This window comes from Rhinolophus sinicus, chromosome X (assembly GCF_036562045.2).
Source record: "Rhinolophus sinicus isolate RSC01 chromosome X, ASM3656204v1, whole genome shotgun sequence".
Classification (NCBI taxonomy): Eukaryota; Metazoa; Chordata; class Mammalia; order Chiroptera; family Rhinolophidae; genus Rhinolophus; species Rhinolophus sinicus.
In genome coordinates, this window is record NC_133768.1 from 55,207,798 (window position 1) to 55,229,474 (window position 21,677).

Here is a 21,677-nt window from a genome sequence, read left to right on the forward strand (position 1 = left end):
GCTGCCGGCTGTAGCCTTCTCCTCCTCCGACAACCGCTCAGCCAGAGCCTGCAGGGCCCTCTCCACACTGGCCGGAGAGCCGTCCATGTCCTCCCACTCCTCCCTGGGGGTCCAGCTCCTGAGAACAGTGGCCACTGGACATGACATCACATACTGTGTGGGGGCCACATGTCCTCCTGCCCAGAGTCAGACTCCATTCCTACCTGGTTGGAATCTTGCTCGCCGTGCCAGGTGTCTGAGTGGGTGGTGGCCTCCATGTATAATGTCCACAATCCTGGGAGCCTACAGCAGAAGCAGATCAACAAAAGGAGGACAACGCCTTCCATGGCCAAGAGGGAGGTGTGCCATCTGGAGGCTCGAGTCTCCCAGACAGACCGTGCCTCCTGCTCCCAGCATCGCTCCTCGCGGGGCTCCTGAAGCTGAACTTTTGTACGCATAAACTGCTCCATCATCCTTCGGTGAGTTTCAGCCGGTCATGCGGGGTGTCATGTGGGGTCCAGCTCCCACTCCCCACACAAGAACATAGGATATGGTGAGGCCAAAAAGGAACACCCACGGAGCCATAGGTAGGGGAGTCATACCACTATAGTCTCACTGGAGGCTGGGTTCACATGACGTGTGACCTGCTGTCCGCTTTTCTGCCAACCGACCAACTACTATCTCTCCACCACAGCCGCAACAGTTATATCAGTGGCCAAGTGGCTAACCGGCTATAGCTGATGGCCAACTAGCCACAGCTGATGGCCATCTACTACCCGAGCCAGCACCTTTCCACGTGAGGCTGAGAGCCTGGAAACTGCTCTCTGGGGCTCTGTCCCCACATATGCAGATACCAATGCAAAGAATCAAGGATGAAGAATCAGGTAAACATGATACCAACAAAGAAAATAGTAAACATCTAATAACTGAAAATTGATTAAAAGTTTCTTAGGATTGGGGAGGATATGGGTGTGTAATGTAGGGTCTCTGGTTCCGCTCTCGGCGGGTGGACACAGAATGTGGTGAGGCTGAAAAGGAACACAGTATATATCACTATAAGAGATGGATCTTATCAGAAACGGGAAGCTTATAACCCATCAAAGGACTCTCTGCTCATCATGCAGAACAGCGAAGAGACTCGCGCAGGGATTTCTTGCAGGTGGGGAAAAATTGGGCGAGCAGGGGAAGAAGGAAGGGAGCGGAGCGGAGACGCGCCGCACCTGCGGCGGCGGTGGGGACGCGGGTTGGGATCGCGGTCCACACCTGTGGCGGTAGAAATTCGGCCCCCACCCTCGGGTTGTGGAAATCTGCTCCGCACCTGTGCCTGTGAAATTCCAGCCCACACCCATGGCTACAGATACGCAGGATATCCCAGGATATCCCAGGACGGAGGAGAGCCCGGAAGCCACGAGGTGGGCGTTTTGCCCTGCGTCCCACAGCGGACCTCTCCCGCTGCAGGCGCAGCATATCCAGCATTAACTTCAGCTAATAACCTCAGTTGGTCCTTGGGCCGGACAAGGAACACAGACTCCGTGCCTGGGCACCTTCCCCCGCTCATCTGACCCTGCCCCCGCCTTTCTAGAGACTTGATCTAGCCCCTGCACTAAGGAGCAGCGGCAGATTACAGAGGCGCCTTGGAGCCCCGGCTCCGGGAAGACAGGCGGGCCCAGGGAGGAGGCTAGGAGCTGGGAATCTTCCGCCCCAGCCACCACCTTTTCTGGCCTGCGGGAAGAGTGTTAAGACAGCGGGCTGGGAAGAGAAGACCCTCCTTCCATCCCCAGCCCCCACCCTTTCTAGCCAGCCTAGAGCGGGTAAACACATCCCCAGCTGCAGAGACGCAGGGGTTCCCAGGACAAAAGAGAGAACACAAAAGCCAAGTGCGGACTCTACTTTGCGTCCCAGAGCAGACCTCTCCCTCCCGCAGAGGGAGGATATCTAGCATTTGAGACTATTAAACTCCATACCTGGGCCCCTCCCCGCTCTTCCAATCCTACCCCACCCTTCCAGAGACTTAAACTGGCTCCTGATCTGAAGAGCAGTGTCAGATTACAGAGGAGCCTTGGGGTTTGGGCTAAGGGAAGACTGGCCGCTGGCTTTGGTCCAGGGAAGAGGCTGAGAAGAGTGTGGTTTGCCCTGGACTAGGAGACAGAAGACTCATCCACCCCAGATACCACCGTTTCTGGCCTGTGGGTGGTGTGACACAGCTGGGCTAGGAAAGAGAAGACCCTCTTTCCATCCCCAGCCCCCACCCTTTCTGGCCTGCCTAGGGCGTGGCAATTACATCGGCGGAGGCACTCCCAGGGATCAGCAGTAAGTGGTATATACAGCACTCAGCTTTCAGCAGCTGAGGAATTCCCTGCCGCCCACACACACACAGGGAAGAGGTGCCCTAAGACTCAGGAGAGCTGGACACAGGGCTGGTGGTGCTATTCTCGGTGTGCATATGTGCCGGCAAGGGCAGAAACTGCACTGACTTTGTAAAACCTACTGTCCAGACCCCTCAGCCCCACGCATCTAAAGCTGCAGCCTCAGAGTCACTCTGGGCATCAGGTGACCGGCTCTACCTGCACAATACGCAGGGGATTACTTGGTGGGCTTAAGCCACAACTGGCGCTGTCTTTTTTTTTTTTTTTTTTTTCTTTTCTTTCTGTTTTGATTTGTCTTTATATTTTTGACATCTTTGCCTGTGTCGAGTGGGGATTCTGTGCTACAGCAGAGAACAACTTGGAGATTACTTGGTGGGCTTAAGCCACAACTGGCGCTGTGTTTTTTGTTTGTTTGTTTGTTTTTTGTTTGTTTGTTTTTTGTTTGTTTGTTTTTTGTTTGTTTGTTTTTTGTTTGTTTGTTTGTTTTTGTTCTGTGTTGATTTGTCTTTATATTTTTGACATCTTTGCCTGTGTCGAGTGGGGATTCTGTGCTACAGCAGAGAACAACTTGGAGATCACTTGGTGGGCTTAAGCCACAACTGGCGCTGTGTTTTTTGTTTGTTTGTTTGTTTTTTGTTTGTTTGTTTTTTGTTTGTTTGTTTGTTTTTGTTCTGTGTTGATTTGTCTTTATATTTTTGACATCTTTGCCTGTGTCGAGTGGGGATTCTGTGCTACAGCAGAGAACAACTTGGAGATCACTTGGTGGGCTTAAGCCACAACTGGCGCTGTGTTTTTTGTTTGTTTGTTTGTTTTTTGTTTGTTTGTTTTTTGTTTGTTTGTTTGTTTTTGTTCGGTGTTGATTTGTCTTTATATTTTTGACATCTTTGCCTATGTCGAGTGGGGGTTGTCGATTGTTTTTTTACATGTGAATGTATTTGACTTTTTCCTTGTTGTTATTGTTGTGCTTGGTGATTTGCTTTGTTCTGTAATTGCCCTACCAGTGCCCAGCTTAAGAGGCACAAGATTCAACATACCCAGCGGCCAACTCCAGACCAAGCCAGAGTACTACCGGGTTTGACCTACAAGTGACACACTCAGAGGGGATTCTTTACAGGCACATAGAGGCCAAAGGGCAAACCACATCTAAGCGGTCAATCCTCACGCAGCAAGCAAAGCCAAGTCTTACAACTAGTCAGCCTAGGAGTTAACTCCACCTACTCACAAGCGAAAAGCAATTAAGGATCTTCTTTAACAGGACAATATACACAACACAAGAGTCACTTTTAGAGCACACGCAGGGGAGAAGAACGAAGTAGTGCAAGTCAAATATAAAGGACATTTATTATATACTAATCCAGCAAGAACTAAGAACTCCAGGGCATCTACCTAATACATCGAAGCAAACACAGAGAGTCAGCCAGAATGAGGAAACAAAGAAACATATCCCAAATAAAAGAACAGAAGAAACCTTCAGAAATGGAACTAAATGAAGCAGAGGTAACCAAACTGTCAGAGACAGAGTTCAGAATACTGATGATAAGAATGTTTAAGGAACTTAGAGAGGACATCAAGAAGGATGTAGAAATCATAACGAACAACCAGTTAGAACTAAAGAACACAGTTACGAAATAAAGAACTCACTTGAAGGAATTAACAGCAGGTTAGATGAAGCAGAGGATCGAATCAGCGACTTAGAAGACAAGTTAGCAGAGATCACCCAAACAGAACAACAGAAAGAAAAAGAATAAAAAACAATGAAGATGGTTTAAGAGACCTATGGGATAACATCAAGCGCAACAACATGCATCATAGGAATACCAGAAGGTGAAGAGAAGAAACAAGGGATTGAGAACATATTTGAAGTAATAATGTCTGAAAATTTCCCTAACCTGATGAAGGAAACCAACATACAAGTCCAGGAAGTGCAGAGAGTTCCAACCAGGATAAACCCAAACAGGTCCACTCCAAGACACATTATAGCTAAAATGGCAAAGATTAAAGACAAAGAGAGAATCCTAAAAGCAGCAAGAGAAAGACAGAGGGTTACATACAAGGAACTCCCATAAGACTATCAAATGACTTTTCTGCAGAAACATTGAAGGCCAGGAGGGAGTGGCAGGAGATACTCAAAGTGATGGAAAACAAAGGCCTACAACCTAGGTTGCTTTATCCAGCAAGGCTATCATTTAAAATTGATGGGGAGATAAAGAGCTTCCCAGAAAAGAATAAGCTAAAGGAATTCATTACCACCAAGCCAGCATTGCAAGAAATACTAAAAGGACTTCTGTAAATAGAAGAAAGATGAAAACAATTTATCCACAAATTTAAAAATGGCAATAACTATGTACTTATCAATAATCACTTTAAATGTAAATGGTTTAAATGCTCCAATCAAGAGACATAGGGTGGCTGAATGGATAAGAAAGCAAGACCCTTGTATATGCTGTATACAAGAGACTCACCTCAGATCAAAAGACACACACAGGCTAAAAGTGAAGGGTTGGAGTAAGATATTCCATGCAAATGGAAATGAGAAAAAGCTGGAGTTGCAATACTTATCTCTGACAAAATAGACTTTAAAATGAAGAAAATATTAAAAGACAAAGATGGACACTATATAATAATAAAGGGATCAATTCGACAAGAGGATATAACCTAGTAAACATCTATGCACCCAACATAGGAGCACCTAAATATATAAAACAGATATTGACTGACATAAAGATGGAGATCAACAGTAACACTATCATAGTAGGGGACTTCAACACACCTCTGACAACAAGGGACAGGTCTTCCAGACAGAAAATCAATACGGAAACAACAGCCTTAAATGACACATTGGACCACTTGGATTTAACCGATATTTTCAGAGCATTCCACCCCAATGCTGCAGAATACACGTTCTTCTCAAGCGCACATGGAACATTCTCCAAGATAGACCATATGTTAGGCCACAAAGCAAGTCTGGATAAATTTAAGAAAATTGAAATCATACCAATTGTCTTCTCTGACCACAGTGCTATGAAATTAGAAATGAACTACAGGAAAAAGACTGGAAGACACACAAATTCATGGAGGCTGAATAATATGTTACTAAACAATGAATGGGTCAAACAGGAGATCAAGGAAGAAATCAAAAGATATCTCGAGACAAACGAAAATGAAAATACAACGACCCAAAATCTATGGGATGCAGCGAAAGCAGTCCTAAGAGGGAAGTTCATAGCACTGCAGGCCTACCTAAAGAAACAAGAAACATCACTAATCAACAGTTTATCTTCACACTTAAGGGATCTGGAAAAAGAACAACAAAATAAGCCCAAAGGGAGTACAAGGAAGGAGATAATAAAGATCAGAGCGGAAATAAATGAAATAGAAACCAGAAAAACAATACAAAAGATCAATGAATCCAAGAGTTGGTTCTTAGAGAAGATAAACAAAATTGACAAACCTTTAGCCAGACTCATTAAAAAAGAGAGAGGACCCAAATTAATAAAATCAGTAATGAAAGAGGAGAAGTGACAACAGACACCGCAGAGATACAAAAATCCTAAGAAATTTCTATGAGCAACTGTATGCCAACAAATTTGACAACCTGGAAGAAATGGACAATTTCCTAGATGCATACAACCTCCCAAGGCTAACTCAAGAGGAGACAGAAAACCTGAATAGACTGATTACCACCAAGGAAATTGAATCAGTAATCAACAATCTCCCAACAAACAAAAGCCCTGGACCAGATGGCTTTACAGGTGAATTTTACAGAGCGTTCAAAAAGAATTGTCACCTATTCTCCTCAAACTCTTCCAAAAATCCAGAGGAGGAAGACTCCCAAACACTTTTTACGAAGCCACTATCACCCTGATCCCAAAATCAGACAAAGACACCACAAAAAAAGAAAACTACAGGCCGATATCGCTAATGAACATAGATGCAAAAATCCTCAACAAAATACTAGCAAGCAGAATTCAGCAATATATTAAAAAGATTATACACCATGATCAAGTGTTATTCATCCCTGGTATGCAAGGGTGGTTCAACATCCACAAATCAATTAATGTGATACACCACATTAACAAAATGAAAAATAAGAATCATATGATCATATCAATTGATGCAGAAAAAGCATTTGATAAAATTCAGCAGCCATTCATGATAAAAACCCTTAAGAAAGTGGGAATAGAGAGATCATATCTCAACATAATAAAGGCCATATATGATAGACCCACAGCTAACATCATACTCAATGGGGAAAAACTAAAACCATTCCCCTTAAAATCAGGAACAAGGCAAGGCTGCCCACTTTCTCCACTTCTATTCAACATAGTGCTGGAAGTTCTAGCCACAGCAATCAGACAAGAAAAAGAAATAAAAGGCATCCAAATCGGTAAGGAGGAAGTAAAACTGTCATTATATGCAGATGATATGATACTATATTTAGAGAACCCTAAAGACTCCACCAAGAAACTATTAGAGCTGATAGATGAATTTAGTAAAGTAGCAGGATACAAAATTAATATTCAGAAATCAGTTGCATTTGTATATACCAATAATAAAACATCAGAAGGAGAAATTAAAAAGCAATTCCATTTACAATTGCTCCAAAGACTATAAAATACCTGGGAATAAATTTAACCAAAGAAGTAAAAGATCTGTACTCAGAAAATTATAAGACACTGAAGAAAGAAATGAAAGAAGATACAAATAGATGGAAACACATACCATGTTCATGGATAGGAAGAATTAATATAGTTAAAATGTCCATACTGCCTAAGGCAATATATATATTCAACGCAATTCCTATCAAACTACCAACGACATTTTTCACAGAAATAGAACATATAATCCTAAAATTTATATGGGATAACAAAAGACCCCGGATATCTTCAACAATCTTGAGAAATAAGAACAAAGTGGGAGGTATAACAATACCTGACTTCAAATTATACTACAAGGCTACAGTAATCAAAACAGCATGGTACTGGCATAAAAACAGACCCATAGATCAATGGAACAGAATAGAGAGTCCAGAAATAAATCCATGCCTATATGGCCACTTAATCTATGACAATGGAAGCAAGAATGTACGGTGGGGTAAAGACAGTCTATTCAATAAATGGTGCTGGGAAACTTGGACAGACACATGCAAAAAGATGAAGCTGGATCACCTCCTTACACCACATACAAAAATAAATTCAAAATGGCTTAAAGATTTAAATGTAAGATCTGAAACCATAAAATTCCTAGAAGAAAATATAGGAAGAAACTTCACAGACATTACCCGGAGTAAGATTTTTACTGATATATCCTCTGAGAGTAAGAGGAAAAATAAACATGTGGGATTACATCAAACTAAAAAGCTTTTTCACAGCAAAGGAAACCATCAATAAAACAAAAAGGGATCCTACTGATTGGGAAAAGATATTTGCCAATGATATATCTGATAAGGGGTTAATATCACAAATTTATAAAAACTCACTCAACTCAACTCCAAAAACAAACAACCCAATTAAAAATGGGCAGAGGACATGAAGAGACATTTTTCTAAAAAGGACACACAGATGGCAAACAGACATATGAAGAAATGTTCAACCTCACTAACCATTAGAGAAATGCAAATAAAAACCACAATGAGATACCACCTCACCCCAGTCAGGATGGCTATCATCAATAAATCAACAAACAACAAGTGCTGGCGTGGATGCGGAGAAAAGGGAACGCTGGTGCACTGTTGGTGGGAATGCAGATTGGTGCAGCCACTATGGAAAACAGTTTGGAGATATCTCAAAAATCTGAAAATGGAACTACCTTATGATCCAGCAATCCCACTCCTAGGTATCTATCCGAGAAATCCAAAACTCCAATTCAAAAATCTTTATGCACTCCTATGTTTATTGCAGCACTATATACAATAGCCAAGACCTGGAAACAACCGAAATGCCCATCGGTAGATGACTGGATTAAGAAACTGTGGTACATTTATACAATGGAGTATTACGCAGCCATAAAGAAGAAAGAAATCTTACCATTTGCAACAACATGGATGGACCTAGAGAACATTATGTTAAGTGAAATAAGTCAGAAAGAGAAAGACAAATACCATATGATCTCACTTATATGGAATCTAAAGAAAAGAATAAGTGAATGAACTAATCAGAAACAGTTTTGGAAACATGGAGGAAAAACAGAGGGTTGCTAGAGGGCGGGGGTGGGGATAAGGGAAGGTGAGAGGTTTTGGGAACGTACAGAGGGATAGTGGATGGGGGGAGGGGGGTTCACACAGTGTGAGGGATATAAATGATAAATGTCTAAGTTTTGCTTTGTCTTGTGCACCTGAAACTAATTAAAAAAAAAAAAAAAAAAAAAAAAAAAGAAGACATATTGAAGTCCAAATCTAAAAAAATAAAAAAATAAAAAAATAAAAAAAAAAAATAAAAAAAAATAAATAATAATAATAACAGATATATATGCACATACAGATTTTTCTAGAGATTCTTATCTTTCCTCTGACTCTTAATAGAGTGTACAACTTGAAGATTTAAGAACTCACTGCTCTAATTAAGTACTTTCAGTTGGTTCTAATTCAGTGGTTCTCAAACATAGTGGATCACCAAAATTATCTGGGGAGTTTAAAAAATTATACAATCACATTATCTACCACCTATATATGCTGATAGAGTAGATCTGAAGTAAACTCCAGGAATCTGCATATTTTAGGATAACTTGACTCTAGAATCACTGCAGCATACACCTATTGAGTTTCTAATTATGTGCCAGGGACTATTCTAATGGCTGCAGAAATATGATAAAACTCATATTTTTACTTGATGAAGTTCAGATTCAAATAAGAGTGAGGGCATTTAAGGTATCATAATATAATAGTAGAGTCATGCACAGAGTTTTACAGCATCAGAGAGAAGAGAGGTCCTTAACTTATCTTGATTTGGGATTGGAATGGGGAAGTTGTCGGAGTGGGAGTAGGGAGGAAGATTGGTGTTTGTAGACACTGGTGTCCGTCAATTGTATTCATATTCTTTTGGCCTGAATTTGAGCTCATTGTCCCACTTAATTTTATGGGAGGCTGGAAAATGTAGACATCTATGTGCCCAGAAGGAATGTGAAATTAGTTTCCTGAATAGCTATCTAGTCTCTGCTATGTATGGTATGCTGTTTAGTATACAGTTGGCTATTCATATCTTCATTCAATAAAACAATTTTAGTCCTTATTATATGCCAGGCACTGTTCAGGGTACTAATGGTAGAGTTGGGAATGAGGCAGATATAAATCCCTGCCTATATGTGTCTGAAGTTCATAAAGGTGATCTGGGCTGATTATTTCTATTTCAGAGGGTCACTTAACCACAGAACTTACTGTTATATGCATGTAAAGGATTAAGATCTATTAGAGGATAAATTTTAAAAGGATGTAATCATAACTTCTATACAAAAAATATCAGCAAGTGTTGAAGATATTAAATTACTAATAAATGAAAGAACCAATAAGCCAGGTACCAGACCAGTTTTTGTAACAAGAGCTTTGTAGGCTTTGACTCCATAATTAAAGTCAACCTTAATTCCTTAAAAGCAGGTTGTCATACCTGATAAAATGAACGTTATTTGCAAATATGAATTTCTAGGCAAGGCCTAGAGATGGTTGCATACTTTATTTCTCTAAATATATCCTAGTAAAAAGGAGTATAGTATCTTACTGAATCTATGTAAATAAGTGTATTTCCATGAAAGTTTGGAGACTTAGTAGAGTACCTGAATTCTGGGGAGCCAATGAAATCAGACGTCATTGAAATATGTTTCATTTCAGTTTGTAAAAGCTACACTGCTATGGATTCTAAATAGTTTAACAAGAAAGAGAACAGCTTGTTATATATCTGAAGTACAGAAGAGGGGCTAGGAAACTGTGTCATATGGGCACATCTAGCCCATGGCCTGTTTTTATATGGTCTCTAAGCTAATAATGATTTTTACATACATAAAAGGTTGATAAAAAGGAAAGAAAAGAAAAACATGTAACAGAGAGTGTATATAGCCTAAAAAGCCTAAAATATTTATTTGATACCTGACCATTTACAAAGGAAGTTTGTCACTCCTGATAAAGAACAGTAAGATAACATAAACCATATTTAAAATAACCATAATAAGAGTTTTTCTTATCACTTTATTAAGTCTCATATAATTATAAATACTGCCAAGCTATTTTCCAGAGTGGCTGTACTGTTTTACATTGCCATCAACAAAGTTTCTTTGTATCCACAACAGAAAGGGTGATTCTGCCACAACAAAATCTAGCCCAAGAGGAGATCCAAGATAGCAGAGAAAATAAACACTGTGTCTGCTTCCTTCCATGAGCAAATTAAAATTACAACTAAAATTTATAGAATGACCAACCTGGAGAACCATATGTAGTCTGGCTGAACAGAAGTTTTAGAACTAAGGATATAAAGAAGAAGCCACGTTGAGACTGGTGTGAGGGGCAGAGACGTGGAACAGCCCCCAAACCTCCATGTGGTAGATGAAAATTGGGAGGGCTATCTTAACCACAGAGGTTCCCCACAAGGAATCAAGAGACTCCAGCACCACACTGTCCTCCCCAGCCTAGAGTAGTGATGCCAGCAAGAGGACCCCCCACAATATCTGGCTGTGAAAAACAGTGGGGATTCTGACCATCAGGGTGGGATGGAAGGCAGCAGGAAACCCAGCCGCACTCTTAAAGGGCCCACACACAGACTCTCATTCCCAACCACTCACCGTGGGCTCCAGCGGAGGAACAGTAACTTGGCGGGGGGTTAGATGGTATCAGAGACTTACGGGGCACAGACTGAGTTGTATTGCTTCAGATTGAGGGCTGGAGGACAGTCACCATTTCCCTGTGAGGAGGTCCTCCTCCCCTGCAACGAGCAGGCAGGCACCATCTTTCCTGTGTTGATCCCTCCCCCACACTGCCAAATCTGAATCTGATTGGTCCGGTGAGCTCTGCTGCTCTGCTCTGCTGACTCACTGGGACCCTGCCCCTCCCCCAACACCCCTAATGCCAGAGGCACTTTCTCCTTGATCAGCCAGCCACACCTGCTTTGCACTTTTTCCTGGAAAACTATCAGAGTTTGACAGACCCTAGGTTGGCAACCACTGGCCTCGATGTGCTCTGAGACTTTTACTAAGTAGCTCTAGGCTCAGCACTGGCATTAAACCAGAATTTACATTAACCTGGTGACCACAATTCTTCCTACTCTAGTGACTCCCTAAGACCCTGCTTCACCCAACTTGTGTACCACACAAGGCTTTATCAGTTGCTGAACCTTAAGGAAGCCAGCATGTGGCAGCAGGTGTCCTGGCATTTTGCAGAGATACCCTAGGCCTGGTACTGGTGGCAGACATCTGGTTTGCATTGTGGCCTCTCCCACATGCCTCCAGTGTTAGTTAGCACAGACAATGAACAAATGTGGATCACTTTGTAGCTCTTACCAGGTTGTCCCCAAACAGTCATAAGCAGTGTGTGACCTAAGCCTGCACTGGAGCCCCTTGCAAGAGGCCCTAGAACCAATATAATTGGAGGTTCGCTTCAGAGCAGAGCACTGCCCAGTTAGCCCCACAAGTGGCACACACAAAGGGTGGTCTCAACAGGCACCGGAGCCCACTGGGGCAAATCACACTCAGTGGGGTAAGCCTCCTACACAGCAGCCGATAAGCGGTGGACTTGGCCAAACCTCACAGCCAGCCTGCCTGAGGGTCAATCCCACCCACTGACATGGCAACAGCAATCAAGGCTCAACTACAACAGGAGGGCACACACAACCCACACAAGGGACACTCCTGGAGCACCCAGCACAGGTGACCAGAGATACTGTGCCACTGGCCTCATAGGGCACCTACTACGTAAGTCCACCTGGCCAAGACTGGGGGACATAGCAGATCTACCTAATACATAGAAACAGAGAGGCAGCCAAAATGAGGAAACAAATTGATATATGCCAAATGAAAGAAAAGGTGAAAAATCCAGAAAAATAAATAATTTAAATCGATTTTTTTTAAGTAAACTCTTAAAATTTTTAATATGCCTTAGGTTATCTTTTAACATCACTCATCTGGTTTCTGCCATAATAAAACTGAGAACATTTAGTGCTCAGATCATATAACATAAAATTTTAAATTAACTTTTTTAAAAAGTTCAAATCTAAAACTTGCTGGTATTGTGATTTACCTAGGTTATCTTTAACAATAAAAAAGAGAGAGAGCAAGAGAGAGAGGACATTTGTGAAGATCTGTGGATATGCTGATGAGAGTGGAGACAAACCCAGAATGCTCTGTAACTTAGTTGTAGTTTTCTTTTATGTTTAAAAAAATATTTTTATTAAAATATAGCTAATATACAACATTATGTTAGTTTCAGGTACACATCATAGTTATTCAACAGTAGCCACCTGGCACTATACATAGTTATTATCATATTATTGATTATATTCCCTATACCAAAGACGTGATCACCATGATAAATTCTGCAACTACCTAACACTGTACCATGCTATCACAATATTATTGACTATATTTCCTATGTTATGTATTACATCCCAGAACCTTATTTGTTTTATACCTGGAACTTTGAACCTCTTATTCCCCTTTATTCCCCCCAACTTTTAAATTTTTTTCAATTACACTTGACATTCAATATTATTTTATATTAATTTCAGGTGTTATTGCCATATTTATTGATTATATTCCATATACTTTACATCCTCATGATTATTTTATAACTACCAATTTGTATTTCTTAATCCTTTCACCTTTTTACCCTTCCCCCAACCCTCCTCCCATCTATCACCCCAATAGATCTAGTACCAATCTAACACCATACATAGTTATTACAATATTATTGACTATATTCCTTATGTTATACCTTACATCCCCATAACTACTGTGTGACAACAAATTTGTACTTCTTAATCCCTTCCCCCTTTTTGACCTACCCTCAATCCCCCTCCATCTGTCAGCCATTAAAATGTTCTCTGTATCTATGGGTTTATTCCTGTTTTGTTTGTTTGTTGATTTTGTTCTTTAGATTCCACTTATAAGTGAAATCATATGACATTTGTCTTTCACTGTCTGACATACTCCACCCAGCATAATACCCTCTAGGTCCGTCCATGTTGTTGTAGACGGCAAGATTTAATTCCTTTTTTGTGCCGAGTAATATTCTGTTGTATATATTCCATTGTACCATCTTTCTTTATCCATTCAGGGACAGCCAGGTCACCTTCATATCTTGGCTTATGTAAAAAAGTGCTGTAATAAACATAATATAGATAGACACATCCCCTCGAAGTAGCATTTTGGGTTTGTTCATATAAATGCCCTGAAGTAGGATTACTAGGTCTTTCTTTGTGTCTTGTTATACTCTTTGTTTTAATGTCTATTTTGTCTGGTATAAGTATTGCTACCCAGATTATTTTGTTTGATTGTTTGTTTCCATTTTCATGAAATATCTTTTTCCATCCCCTTACTTTCAGTCTGTATGTCTTTCAATCTGAAGTGAGTCTGTTATAAGCAACATATGTAAGGGTCTTGTTTTCTTATCTGTTCAGCTCCCCTATGTTTTGATTGGAGCATTTAATCCATTTCCATTGAAAATAATTGTTCATAAGTGTGCAGTTATTGCCATTTTATTACTCATATTTTTTTTTTCTTAAAGAAGTCCCTCTAAGATTTCTTCTAATACTGATTTGGTGGTGAGGAACTCCTTTAGCTTTTTCTTGTCTAGGAAGCTATTTATCTGTCCTTCGATTCTAAATGATAGCTTTCCTGGTTTGAGTAATCTTGGTTGTAGGTCCCTGCTTTTCATTACATTAAATATTTTGTGTCAATCCCTTCTGGCCTGCAAAGTTTCTGTTGAGAAGTCAACTGACAATCTTATGGGAGCTCCCTTGCGTGTAACTGATTTTTGTTTGCTGCATATAAGATTCTCTCTTTGTCTTTAACCTTTGGCTTTTTAATTATGATGTGCCTTGGTGTTGGCCTGTTTGGGTTCATCTTGTTTGGGACTCTCTGCACTTCCTGGACTTGTATATCTATTTCCTTTGCCAGGTTAAGAAAGTTTTCTGTCACTATTTCTTCAAATAGGTTTTCAATTCGTTGGTCTCTCTCTTCTCTTTCTGGTAGCCCTATAATGTGAATGTTGGTGTGCTTGAGGTTGTCCCAGAGGCCCCTTAAATGCTCCTTCATTTTTTGGATTCATTTTTTTTCTGCTGTTCTGATTGAGTGTTTTCTGCTACATTGCCTTCTAAATTGCTGATTGGATCATTTGCTTCATCTAATCTACTATTGATTCCCTGTATTATAGTCTTCATTTCTGTTATTGTATTCTTTATTTCTGACTGGCTCTTAATTATGTTTTCTATCTCCATTTTTATGTTCCTATCTCTTCATTGAAGTTCTCCTCGAGATCATTGACCATCCTTATAACTAGTCTTTGGAACTCTGCATCTTGTAGATTACTTGTCTCCATTTTGTTAAGTTCTTTTTCTGGAGCTTTGTTCTGTTCCTTTATTTCGAACATATTTCTTTGTCTCTCCATTTTGGCTGTCTCCCTGTGTTTACTTCTATGTATTAGGTAGAGCTACTATGTCTCTTGGTCTTAGGAGAGTGGCCTTATATAGTAGGTGTGCTGTGGGGCTCAGTGGTGTAATCTTTGTGGTCACTTGAGCTGTACACTCCAGGTGTGTTCCTTGTGTGGGTATTTTTTTGTGTGCCCTACTCTTGTAGTTGATCCTTGGTTGCTATTTGCACATCAATGGGAGGGACTGACTCTCGGGTCATTGGTTATGAACCTTGACTTCAGAAGAGGAGTTATGGTTCAGGGGCTGACCCTACAGAGCAGGATCTACCTCAGCAGGTCTCTGTTGCTTGCCCAGTCTTCCCCTTGGGTGTGTCTTCCTTGGAGGTGGCTGGCTGATGCTCCAGCTCATTTCAAAGCTGGCTGCTAGGGGTGCTAGCCCCAGGGACATGGGGAGGGGACCTGCTGCAGTTCAAGTTCAGCAGCAGCCCATGCCCCACCTGGCAGGAGTCACAAAGAAATCCTCAGATGGCCACCACCCATGCCATGTTTGGAAGTGCCTCGAAAGGCCAAGCTACCAACCAAGGTCAGCTGCCACTAGTGCCAGGCTTAGGGTTTCTCAGCCAGAGGTATGAGACACACTCAAGCCAGACGCTGCTTGTCTGGGTTCCATGAACATTTGAGAAACCCTAGGAAAGTCTGCAGCATGAGCTAAGGCAGGCAGTTTGAAAGAAAAAGCCACTGGAAGTAGCTTGGGTGTGCCCAAAATTTGGGCAGTATGGGGTCTTGAATCGTCAGTGCGTGGTAAATGTGTGGCCACCTGCGTCTACACGCTGGGAAGGAGGAGGGCTCAACAAAGAAACTATAGCCTCTTCCAGCTTCTCTTTGGAGAAAGCTGCCCCTTCAGTCTTTGTTCTGAAGCCTGATGACTCAGTTCCCCCACGTATATCCCTGTCGCCTCTCCAGCTGCTGCCCTAGCACTGTAGCTCAGAGCCAATGATCCCACCAGTGAGTACGTCCTTGTGTGATCCCTTTAAGAGGAGCATCTGGGACTCCAGCTGCCCTCTGTCTCACTCAGTCACAATCTCTGCTGGTTTTCACAGCCAGGAATTATGGAGATTTCTCTCCCTAGCACTGGAACCCTGGGCTGGGGAAGTGCTAGGAATCCTGGAACTTCTGGGAGTAGGAACCTCCACAGCCATGATATTCCTCCCAATTTTTAATGGTCATATGCAGGTGTGGGACCAGCCCATTCTGCATCTCTGCCCCTACTACCAGTCTCAAGGTGGCTTCTCTGTATGTCCTTAGTTGTAGGGCTTCAGTTCAGCAAGACTTCCAGCAATTCTCAGTGATGGTTGTTTTGTAATTAATTGTAATTTTGATACATTGAGAGGAGGTAAGCACAACACTTACCTACTCTGCCATCTTGACCAGATCTCCCTGTAGTTTTTCAATAGTCAGGAAATGTGATAGAATCTGTAAATCTAAAGTCTGCTAACTATTTTTATTTCACTAAAAGCTACATTGAAGCCCCTACCCATAGCATGAAGTGATTTAAAGACAGAAGTTGGGTCATTTTGAATTGTAATAAAGTGTGTGTTCTACCCCAAGCAAGGTACATAGATCTGATCTGTTGTTTCATTTTACTAATTCTGTGACATGTAAATTATACCACAGAAAAGGAAGAATGGTTTACTTACTCAGGAATCATCATAGGTATCCCAACAAACTGAAATAAAGTTGAGGAAAATTTTCTTGCAAACTGAGTCCTAGCTATCTTATTGACATGTAAAGAGAGAAATTTATCAAGACAAGAATGTATACAGTTAGATTTTCTGAAGTTTCTCAGACTTGGTTAATACAAACACCTGATTTACTAAGTATAAATAAACATGGTTTCATCAAAGATTATTAAGATATGTCTCTAATTTTGCACATTATTAAAATTAATCTGAGCATTTTGGTCTTTATAATATAGGTTTAGGAACTTTTTTTTCTTGAAACTATATGTCTATCTTTTATCATTTCAGTGTCATTTTTCCCCCAGATATTTTCCAGTGATTTGATTGATTGATTGATTGATTGATTGATTGATTGATTGATGTAGGAACACAACAAACTTTAAAGTTCCCAATACAGTATGGGAGTTTTAAGAGTGGATAAGAAATCCAAAATTGGTCAAAACTGTTTTCGAAAATGCTTCAACTCTAAGCACCTGTGTCTGGCATTGAAGCTTCTATGTTAATTGCTGCACATGTTCTATAAAATTTCAAAACAGGAGAATAGTTTTTCTGTACGGTGTTTTATCTTACCAGGGTGGTAGCTGCCCTCCTTAGAGTTCTCACATCATAGAATTTTACCTTACCATCTTCTTTAATGTAGCTTAAAGTGGTTTATGCGTGAATATTCTTAACAATCTATAAACTAGTGAAATAACATGGAAACCTCTCTAGTAAACTAACAGTATGTAATTTTTGCTTATGCATATGGTTTATATTTTCTCAGAAACTCCAACCTCTTTATCCTTCATCAGATTTCCCTTTGGATTCCAACCCACTCTGATGCTCCACATCCTTATCCTCATATTATTATTCTGAATAGTGCCCCAGAATGGAAGTATTGCCTCTATTAGGCCACTGTTCAAACAACATGTTACTTGCTAATATCCTGGGTTTTAATATTAGGATGAGAGGTTGGTGGAGACCGGCTTTTGTCATTAAATATGAACTCATTTATCATATTAGTTAAATTGTCATTTTGATCTTGAGAAAGACACAGATACTTCTGTACCCTTCTAGGTGTAGAGAAAACTGTTAATTGTTCCGCCAAATCCCTCTTCTCTTATGTAATAATAATATAATTAATTTGCCAGTTCAAGTAGAGACTATACCATACAGCTTTCCTTGTGAAAAAAGGAAAGTCACAGATGTGGCCTTGTGACTGAGTTATCAGCAATGACGTGTACAAAAGTGATGTGTAATATCTACCTTGTTTTTTGAAAGAAAAGTGCTTGCTCTAGACATTCTCTTCCAATGAGCTGGAACATGGATGTGTCCATGACCTAGCATTGACCATACAGACTACAATGATGCCTCAGAGAATAATGATGCAACGACATGGAAGGAACATAAATTCTTTAATGATTATATGGAACAGATCCACCCAGCCAATTTGGACTGCTTACTTCATGAACATTATGTAAGAGTGAATCAAATGTCTATTATCTTTAAGGAGCTGTATTTTTGGACTCTATTACATTAGTTTACCCTAATGCTCTAGGGGATAGTGACCAATTGGATAAAGTAGATTAATGAAGGCAGGCATTAATAATCACAAGCCTAGACTGGATACCTGTTGTTCTCATTGAGTACAGGTGAAATAAGATGCCTTACCTGCTAACAAGAAATGATGGTCTCATTTTGGTTTTAGCAACGAAGACCCATAGAACCACTTATTTTCCATTCAATATTAATTTCTCATTCTTGGGAGATCGGGAGCAGCCCTTCTTGAAAAAGGGAGAGAATGGAAGTCAGTGGGAAAATTGGAACTTTGGCAAGCTGTAAGAAGTGGATAAAAGCATGAGATTGTTTCTTGCTTATCATTTTAAATTTGACCGAGAAGTTGGCTTTCTAGGAAATTAAGGAGATAGCATATATTTGAATCATCTTGGTGACTCATCACCTTTGAAAGGTATTCCTTGTACCATTCTTCAAGGGTACTATATATTTTCTCATTTAATACAAAATGGCTATTGCAGAAAATTGACCTTTTTTTAAAATTAGTTTCAGGTGTATAAAAAAATGTACTAGTCAGACATTTACACACCTCACAAAGTGATAACCCCGTCCCCCAATCTACTACCCTGCTGACATCGTATATAACTGTTAAAATTCCATTGACTATTCCCTATGCTGTACTCCACATCCCGTGACTATATCTATCTATCATCTATCTATCTATCTATCTATCTATCTATCTATCTATCTATCTATCTATCTATCTATCTATAAAATTATAGTTGACATTCAATATAATTCAGCTTCAGTTTCAGGTCTACAGTGCAGTGGTCAGACATCTACATCGGCCATGAAATGGTCTCCCTAATAAGACAAGTGCCCATCTGACACCCTACAAAATCTTTATTGATTTTATTCCCCAAACATTATTGATTATATTCCCCAAATTGTTTTTCATATCCCTGTGGCTATATTGTGGCTATCAATCTGTGCTTTCTAATCCCTCACCTTTTCCCTCATCCCCACCTCCCTCCCACCTAGCAACCATCAGTTTTTTTCTCTATATCTCTGAGACTATTTCTGTTTAGTTTGCTCATTTATTCTGTTCTTTAGATTCCGCATATAAGTGAGATCACATGGTATTTGTCTTTCTCTGTCTGACTTATTTCACTTAGCATAATATTCTCTAGGTTCATCCATATCTTTGCAAATGGTAAGATTTCATTTTTCTCTATGGCCAAGTAATACTCCATTGTATAAATGTACCACAGTTTCTTAATCCAGTATTCTACCAATGGGCATTTTGGTTGTTTCCATATCTTGGCTATTGTGACTAGTGCTGCAATAAACATAGGGGTGTATATATTTTTTTGAATTAGAGTTTCAGGTTTCTCTGGATAGATATCTAAAAGTGGAATTGCTGGGTTATAAGGTAGTTATTTTCTTCATTTGAGGAATTCATAGTAATAAACGAATTAATTACTGTGAGGTTGGCCTCATTAAAGATTATCAACTTATTTATCTGTACTCATCTTTAAATGGTGAAGTGAAGTAGCAGAGCAGTTGGGTATATGACAGGTGAACAGTCATTGCCAAGGTGTTGACTTGAAATCAAGGTAGAATGCACCCTGAGCCAACAGTCTTTCCTTTAGATTATGCTTCTAAGTTATTGGAACAAGATGAAGAAAACATTCCTTCTATTTTCTGTGCTATCAAATTGCTATTCCCATTATTAGAGAATGATTAGTAGTTTGCTTCATTTTCTCCACTTAAATGAGAAACAGCAGTCATACTATATGATCCACAGTATTATAGGAAAACTAAGCATCTGCCACTCTTTTGTGTACTGAAATGAAACCTCCCTACCACCCCCCAAACATTTCTGGAAACGAGAACAGTCTTAAATTTCCAGATAATAGAAGACCTCATCTAATAAAGGCATGGGTTATCTTGATGAGCTGAACAGAAGAGAAAAAATACCTTTGAAACTTTTAAATTTATTACATGCTTTGAATTCCTTAAAAATGCTCCATATTAGTCATGTGTTTTTTGTGTGTGTTTGTTTTGTTTTGTTTTCTTTTTGTAATTCATAACCTTGAAGTTTATGGAATGTTTTGGAATGGATTAGTTTGAAGCAAACATTGTTAGCACATTTCTTGGCATTGAGAGGAACAAGTGTTTTAGTTCTTCCCTGCTGTTTGAGTAATTGAAGGTCTGAACCTAGCAGGGTCAGTTAGCCTGGAATGAGGCAATTATGATGCATGACTTCTCTCAAAGTACTTATTTTCCCTGAAATGTCAAAATATCTCAAGAGCATGCAAGTTTTCCAACTTTAAGGTGAAATCTGCCTGTCATCACAACTTTGCTTTTCCCTCAAGAGAAAAGTGTATGTGCAAATACTAATGATTTGTTTACTAGCTTGCAGCAGGGTGATAAAGTGAGAAATACATAATATCATCCATCCCAAAGCTTCAATTTGTTTTTACAAGGTTATCTCATGTTTGGCTCAGAATAATTATTTATAAATAGTTTTTTCAAAAGAAAGTAGCAATTTAAAAAAAAAATGCTTATTTGTATTAGAAAAATATATAATTTTGAGTCATGTCTCTTATAACTTGTCCTTTTTGATATTACTGATTCTGTTACTTGAAAGGCCAGGATAAAATTCTAAGGACTTACAAGATTACCCCGTTGAGTTCCATACAGCTATTATTTATTTACTAGAATGAGTTTCTCAAACTACAAGTCACAACAAGTATTCTTTACTTCACATTTAAACCTATGGCATTTAATACACAAATTGGGACTGTAGGACTGGACTTATCACTTTCATCTAGTAGGAAATAAGAATTATATACTAGAAGCTGAAACTTCCCTATGGTGTTCAGTTTCTAAAGTGGCTGAAGGACTGGTTATGATGGTCTTACCTATAAGGTATTATGAGGATACATACTCTGGGGTAAGAGTTACATACAAAGTGTCAGTGGTATAAATAATATTCTCTTTAGGATATATATATATATATATATATATATATATATATATATATATATATACATACACACATATATTCTCTTTAGGGGAATACATATATATACCTTGTTTCCCCGAAAATAAGACCTAGCTTGACCATCAGCTCTAATGCATCTTTTGGAACAAAAATTAATATAAGACCGGGTCTTATTTTAATATAAGACCGGGTATAATATAATATAATATAATATACCAGGTCTTATATGAATTTTTGCTCCAAAAGACACATTAGAACTGATTGTCTGGCTAGGTTTCATTTTCGGGGAAACAGGGTATACACACACACACACACACACACACACACACACACACACGCTCACCGGGGGTGCCAAAAAAATGTATACACACGACTTGTATTCATCTTTTGTTATTGGTATATATTGAGTATTACAATTTTAATACAGTTTTTCCTTTCTTAAAATGTGTATACATTTTTTTTGTCACCCTCTCTATAGATATGCTTTCTTTTATTTTAAGGAGGATGCAGCTCATGCGGGGATCGAA